The 8,171-nt window shown below is 45.0% G+C and overlaps 1 non-coding gene across 1 annotated transcript; it reads right to left on the reverse strand.

The window, feature by feature from the left end:
* Positions 1–3,713: 3,713 nt before the first annotated feature.
* Positions 3,714–3,795, reverse strand: trnas-gcu (transfer RNA serine (anticodon GCU)). Its single transcript has one exon. It is a non-coding gene; the product is annotated as a tRNA-Ser (tRNA).
* Positions 3,796–8,171: the final 4,376 nt, after the last annotated feature.

Raw genomic sequence — 8,171 nt, forward strand, 5'->3', positions numbered from 1 at the left:
TCAAAAAAATACAGAATCCCTACAGTGGCCAATCGAGACTGCACCAATTTCCCTGTAAACTTTTCAAATCTGTCCTCCCCCCCCCTCCCCCCCCCCCCCCGACATTGTACATCAGAGAATATCACACACATCACTCAGTGAAACCATTCGGCTGAACATTGAGCGGCCTATCGTGAGCTGGGTTCCATTTACTGTGTTCAGATACACATCTGATATAAAAGTAGCCATGTTCAGGATGTGACTCACACACCCAATTTTCTGCTCTGAATTCAGATGTGCTCCTCCTGTGACAAGAGATGATTTCTTTAGAACTTCATTTATACGGAACATGTGTGTCGCTGGCCCGTGAAGCATTTATTGTCCAGAATTAATTATCTCCCAGAATTTGAGAGTGAATTCATTATTGAGCCACTGCACTCCTTTCGGACAGGGAGTTCCAGGATTGTGAGCCAGCCACAGAAACGGCAATATATTTCCAAGTCAGGATGGTGTGTGTCTATCGGAGTGGGACTTGCAGATGGTCGTTTTTTCTGTGCATCTGCTGCCCTTGTGCTTCCAGGTGGGAGATTTCGCGGGTTTGGATGGTCCCTGGCGTAGGAGGAAAAAGCAATACCAGGCGTGGAATTTGAACTCACGCCGCTAGAGGAGACAGCGACCTTAACGCAGCGCCTTAAACTGCTTGGCCAGCCTGACTCCCTTGTTAGACAACCGAATCTGCACAAGTCGATTTGAATTCATATTCATTGTCATCTCATTTAAAACTCGATCTGTTTTTCCATTTTTCAACCCCAGCCACAGGCCCGTATCTGAGTCCCATCCTTCCCGAAGCCGGCGGGGAGTTGGGGGGGGGGGGGGGGGGTGGAGAGCTTCTTATTGCTGCATTGCTCTGTTTGCTCAAATCAACAAAGATCCAATTCCTGTCCTACCTGTTCCTGAGACGAAGATGTTGAGATTGTAAAATCTGAGCAACGTGAACATAGAACATAGAACAGTACAGCACAGAACAGGCCCTTCAGCCCACGATGTTGCGTCGAGCTTTATCTGAAACCAAGATCAAGCTATCCCACTCACTATCATCCTGGTGTGCTCCATGTGCCTATCCAATAACCGCTTAAATGTTCCTAAAGTGTCTGACTCCACTATCACTGCAGGCAGTCCATTCCACACCCTGACCACTTTCTGCGTAAAGAACCTACCTCTGATAACCTTCATATATCTCCCACCATGAACCCTATAGTTATGCCCCCTTGTAATAGCTCCATCCACCCGACGAAATAGTCTTTGAACGTTCACTCTATCTATCCCCTTCTATCCAATTGGAGAGTTACATCCTGGCAACAGGAATATCCCTCCACAGCTGCTTTCAGAACTGCTGAATATTTCCAGCATTTCCTGTTTCTCATTTTGTGTCTTCATTTCAGGAGTTCATTTACTGGCAACCCAAAACCTGTCTCTCGAACACAGCTCCAGACACGGCTGTTCTGATCTTCTCACAGACAAGTTCACTCTTCACCTTCTGACACACATGCTTTAAAATCGGCTGTTATCACACTCAGCATCCTGAGGCATTGCCGTCAAACCTCTTCCCAACCCTACCCGCCCACCAGGGTCACAGGGGTAGAAGTGTTTTTTCATAGGATTTGACAAGCGCAGGAGCAGCACTGTGCTTCTGAGGGAAAATAAGGGATTGATGCACACTCACGAACAGCCTGATAATGAGTCAATCTCTCTCTCTCTCTCTCTCGCGCACACACACACACACACACACACACACACACACACACACACAAGCGCACACAAGTGCACACACACACACGGTGAAATTCGAAATCTATGAAAATATCTGGATTAATGACCTTGAATCGATTGTCGTAAAGAAAAACTGATTCTGTAATGTTCTATGGGGAAGGGTTTCTTGGTCTGGCCTACATGTGACTTTCGACACACAGCAATGCAGTTCACCCTGAGCTACTCTTGGAGTTGACCTACCAAAGCATTTGGTTTGAGGAAAATTTGGAGGCGATGGTTTTGTGGTATCATTGCTGGAATATTAATCCAGAAACTCAGTTAATATTCTGGGGCCATTGCAGCTGGTGAAATTTGAATTCAATAAAAAATATCTGTAATCAAGAATCTACTGATGACCATGAAATTACTGACCATCGTCGGAAAAACTTATATTGTAAACTAATGCCCTTCAGGGAACAACATCTGCTGCCCTTGCCCGGTCTGGCCTAAATGTGACTCCAGAGCCACAGCAGTGTGATTACTTCTCAACTGCCCTCGGTAGCTCGGTTTGGGCAATAAACGGTGCCCAGCCAGTGACGCCCAAGCCCCATGAATGAATAAAAACAAAATGTTGGCCCTGTCAGCGACGCTGAAAAAAATACATCGGAGATTCAAAATGAGGTGATCCATCAACTCGTTTACAATCCTAGACATTGCAAATACGGAATGAATTCAAAACTAAATTACAGTTCCCGGAGCTGACTCTCAGAACAAATCGCTTGTACACGCACAGTTCCATGATAGAATAAGAAAGATCCCAACCCTCACACAGCAGCAGATAATGAAAAACACAGTCTGAATATGACACAGATAGTCCCAAATGACCATCCACTGATCCCCATCTCAACAGGGAGGGTCTACTGGTGATGATTTAGTCTCAAGATTACCATACCTCAGTCGAGAGGCAAGGCCGAGAATACCTAAAGTGCTATCTAATAGCTAATCAGCATTTTCTTTGCAGTAAATTGTTATCAGGTCCTTGCTTTTGGTTATAAAGCCATGGATACTGTCCGCTTTATTAACGGCACTTCCAACCTGTCCTGCCACCTTCAATGATTTATACAAATGCCCACCCATTTCCCGCGGTTCCTGCGCCTCGTTTTGTAATTATACCCTTTCTTTCATGTTGTCTCTTTGTGTTTTTCCCACCAAAAGGAATCACTTCATTCTTCATCTGCCACATGTCCTCCCATTTGACCAACCTGTCTGTGTCCTATCGGAGTTCTACTGAAATTTCTGTAGCTCATTTCACAACCACAGGACGTCCCAAAATATTTTAATGACAATGAAGTATTTTTGAAACTATACAATTGCTCAACTTTTGAACTGTTTGTTCAACGACGTCAGAAATTCCCATATGGGAATGGGGAATAAATGCTGCAGCTGCGGCTCTGTGGCGCAACGAATGACATGTTGAACTTCTCATCATTGTCTGCTGAGACATTCAAAGGTTGTGGGTCAGAATCTCATCGGAGTCGGCTTTTTAGATAAAGTTTGTAGAAATAAGGAACTGGTGTATCAATGTTCTCAGAGAAGTGAAACTGCCGCCTCGAACTTCATAGAATCCCCACAGTGCAGAAGAAGGACATTCGGCCCATCGAGCTGCACCGACAACAATCCGACGCAGGCCGCATCCCCGGAACCTCACATATCACTCGGGCCGCAAATGAAGCTGGAGTCGACTTTGGGGATTCTGAAACCACATGTTCTCGTGGTGCCAATCTCCCGCCCAAAGCTAGTGTCCTGATTTGAATCGATGCCAGATCGAGCTTCTCATTGGATTAGGAATCTGGAATATGGATTTGAGTTGGAATATCCACCCATCAAGCCTGTCCAACTCTGTGTCCAACCTTCATCTTGGTTCCGTGAATCTCAAAATACCAACCAATCATCAGTTCACACTCAATAAAGAGAAAACGCACCACCGACGAGGATGGGATTCGAACCCACGCGTACAGAGCACAATGGATTAGCAGTCCATCACCTTAACCACTCGGCCACCTCGTCATGCAATGCCAACTTTTCTAATCACCTCTTGTGATTTTAACACATGGCACCAAGAACACATTTCTCCTGCAGGATAACGTTGTGTTTCTACCTTCTCGTTAATTTTGGTTCGCTGTTACTCTTTCATTCGATGTAAATCCCGAGCAAGAAAAGAGGGAGTCAATTCCCTGTTTGAGTTTTGAATTCACCGAACATAACCCAGATGTAAAAGAACTGCAAACACTGTGAGCTTGTGGCGCAACGGTAGCGCGTCTGACTGCAGATCAGAAGGTTGCGTTTCAAATCACGTCAGGCTCTTGGAAAACGACAAATCTCAAAACTACGAAAGGAGTTAAATTTTATGGATACTTCCGGTTCGCATGCTCAGTACTTTTATGTTTGAACAATGTGTCAGGGATGTGATTCGTACATTGCGTGTAAAGTTAAAGCAAGGTACACAGTCCCAAGTGTTTGTCGGGGTCATCAAAGGGGATAGATAATTGGTGGTGATTTAACCGAAGGAGTCGCACCTCAGGCGAGGAGCAAGGCTGAGAAGCCGGGGCCTTCATGAACAATCTCAATTGATACAAGAATTGATCCCGAGCTTTTAGCTGAAAAGGCTGTCCAGCCAACTGAGGCAAAGAGTAAGGATAACGAGACTGGTAACTGCAGTTATCACAATCTGTTTTCGACCAGGTGGTTGAGAAAATTGGGCAGAAGCCGAATGTTTCGTTTGACGTGAGTGAGTGAGAATATGACAGCAAAAGAATGGTTTCAATCCAGCGACCTCTGGGTTATAGGCCCAGCACGCTTCCGCGATGCCACTCTGCTCCAGAATGTCTTCCGGTTCCTGCCTATTCCTGGTGCGCGGGAGAGAGGAAGCTGTTCATTGCATTTTTATTTCAAACAAGACCCGCGTTTTGGGAAGCTCACCCTGGCTGGACAATAACACGTAACTCTTCTCTCTGTTGTGGAACTGGGATCTGCCGTTGACAGATCTTCACTGTGGTTGTGTCAAATTCTTCCCTGTTATGTAAATATATGTTCCCGGTTGTGTATATATGATCCTTCTTGAGGAGACGTTTTCTCTGGTCTGTAAAGGTGTTTCCTGTTGTGTGACATGTTTTCAGTTGTTCTATATGTTGTCTGTGGAAAACAATCGACGGAAATTACAAGGCCACCATTACAGAGACTTGCTTTCAATTCCAGACTTAGATTGGCTGAATGGCCTTCTCCTGTTGCTGTTTTCGATCCATGTTTCCATGTGTCAAATCAGTGAATTTAAATTTCACCAGCTGCCGCGGTGGGATTTACTCCGTGTCCCCAAAGATTAGTGCGGGTTATTGGATTACCAGCCCAGCGACATAACCTTTCATCCCTGTAAACAAAAGCAGTTCATTTAGATCATTATTAATCCTCTTCCGAGGAGATGAGAATTTCCTTCACAGAATTTCATGAAACCGATCGAAACAAAGCATTTTGTGCCAGTTGGGAACATCAATAATTTATCCAGAACAAACAGATATTGTGGAATTGTGCGGAGGTAAAATTATTAGCATGAGTGGGAGTTTAATTGACAAAATAACAAGGAAATGTATTGTGAGAAAGAGCCCTGCAACGTTTGGAAGAAAAAGTGGACTTCATATGACGCGAAAAAACTCGGATCCCAGGAAGTTCCACCAGATTTCGGTATAAAGCGGCCGCGGCAAGACTCGAACGTGGAAACTTCTGATATCATCGTAAGAAATACCGACGTTATGCCTTGCGGTCAGCTCACGTACGCCTCAGCTGACGTGAGCACCATGTGAACAAATATAGTGACAATATTATTTTTCATTCCATTGTAAGATGACCCAAAGATTCCCAGATCCCCGAAAATACAAGGGAAAGCTCCAGCAACGTGCGTAATACTTTTCGACGTCGAAAAAGCCTTTTACTCTGTGAGTCGTGAAGATACATGGAGCGTCAGGAATGGAGCATGAGTGTATGATTATAAGAGCAGCAAGGCAATGTTGGAGCTGCACAAAACATTGGTGAGGCCACAGTTTAAGTACTGATTGCAGTTCTGGTCAAATCACTATAGGAAGGATAGGATTGTACTGGAGAGGGTACTCATGCCATTCACCAGGATGTTGACGAGAAGGGAGATTTCATAGGCTCGGGTTGTTTTCTTTGGAGCAGAGAAGGCTGAGGGGAGACTTGATTGAGGTGTATAAGATTATGAAGGTTATGGACATTTTGGATAGGAAGCAGATGTTCTTCTCAGTTTCAAGATTGATAACAAGGGGCAGAATTTTAAGGTGAGGGGCAGGACGTTTAGAAGGGATTTGAGGGAAATATTTTTTACACCCAATGCTTGGTGAGACTCTTGGATTGCAATCCCTGGGAAGGTAGTAGAGGCGGGAAAATGTCACTAAGTTTTCAAAGCATGTGGATGAACACTTGAAATGTCATAACGTTCAGGACCATGGGCCCAGTGCTGGAGGGTAGGATTGGTGCAGGTTTAATGTAGGATTGTCGGTGCAGATTTGGTGAGCTGAGGCGCCTCTTCTGTACGGCATGACTCTCTCGCCATTATCCTAAGACTTGGCTGCTCACTGACATGTGTCACCATCCTCTGCCTACTCCACAATCACATGCAGTCAGTGACACTCACCAAGTGAAACAACACAAACCCCGTTCAGTGAAGTCTGCAGCCAAACAAGGTTGTGACGTTGCCCCAATTCTCTTTTCCATTTTCCTCACTGCAATACTGCACCTGTCACCCAGCAACTTACTCTGGAGATTATCAAAGGAAGGACAGGAAATTGTTCAACCTGCACCCTCTTCATTTTAAAGGCAAAATTTCTCTTCAGTCATTGAGTTGTGTAAAAGTGAGGTTATGCACTTTGGAAGGAGGAATGGAGGCATAGACTATTTTCTAAATGGGAAAATGCTTAGGAAATCAGAAACACAAAGGGACTTGGGAGTCATTGTTCAAGATCCTCTTAAGGTTAGCATGCAGGTTCTGTCGGCAGTTAGGAAGGCAAATGCAATGTTAGCATTCATGTCGAGAGGGCCAGAATACAAGAACAGGGATGTACTTCTGAGGCTGTATAATGCTCTGGTCAGACCCCATTTGGAGTATTGTGAGCAGTTTTGGCCCCATATCTAAGGATGTGCTGGCCTTGGAAAGGGTCTAGAGGATGTTCACAAGAATGATCCCTGGAATGAAGAGCTTGTCGTATGAGGAACGGTTGAGGACTCTGGGTCTGTGCTCGCTGGAGTTTAGAAGGATGAGGGGGGACCTTCTTGAAACTTACAGGATACTGCGAGGCCTGAATAGAGTGGACGTGGAGAGGATGTTTCCACTGGTAGGAAAAACTGCAAATTGTAAACTGCAAACTGCAAAACTAGAACCAGAGGGCACAACCTCAGGCGAAAGGGACGATCCTTTAAAACAGGGATGAGGAGGAATTGTTTCATCCAGATAGTAGTGAATCTGTGAAACTCTTTGCCGCAGAAGGCTGTGGAGGCCAGGTCATTGAGTGTCTTTAAGACAGAGATAGATAGGTTCTTGATTAATTAGGGGATCAGGGGTTTTGGGGAAAAGGCAGGAGAATGGGGATGAGAAAAATATCAGCCATGATTGAATGGCGGAGCAGACTCGATCGGCCGAGTGGCCTAATTCTGCTCCGATGTCTTATGGTCTCGGCTGCAGGGAAAGCTTGAGTGGGTGTTCACTCAGAAACATGGCCTCTGCTCCCTGAGCGTTCCTTCTGAGAAGCAGATAGGAATTTGGTCGGTAACATTCAGAAAACTAAAGATCATTCCCAACATCCCTGACTCGGAAACACACACAGAAACAGCTCCACAAAGATCTAACTGAAGGATTGCAGATAAATAGGAAAAATCAAACCCCTCCCAGCTTCACACAGAACACTGACCATCGGAACACACAGGTCCTTTCACACATTGTCTGAGCATTGAGTTACAGGTATCTCCTCCTGCCTGTCTGAATTCGCTGATGGAACTTTTTTCTCAAATAATTGCTGAAATTGCCAACTCGTCTTTCTCATAGGATTAGAAAGATGGGTATATTGAATGGTGCTCTACTATTCACTCCTCAAGCCTATCAAACGCTGTGTCCAAACTTCACCTGTGACTGTGTGGCCAAATTCCTCGCCAGCTCGATTTTCAAGTCTCTGTCTCTGTTAGTCATCAGTACTGTGTGAGAGTGTCAGAGACATTCTGAACTTGTCAGGATACATTGTCAGTGGAGCTATCGGTGAATGTTAGATTTATTCCCTATCTGTCATTTTCTGGTACATTGTATCTGAGATATATTTCATCCAAATCTTTCATTTCCTCCAGTCTGGTCAGTGAAGCATGTCGCTCTGAACCATTCGCCTTCGCAC

This window comes from Mustelus asterias, unplaced genomic scaffold (genome assembly GCF_964213995.1).
Source record: "Mustelus asterias unplaced genomic scaffold, sMusAst1.hap1.1 HAP1_SCAFFOLD_1027, whole genome shotgun sequence".
Classification (NCBI taxonomy): Eukaryota; Metazoa; Chordata; class Chondrichthyes; order Carcharhiniformes; family Triakidae; genus Mustelus; species Mustelus asterias.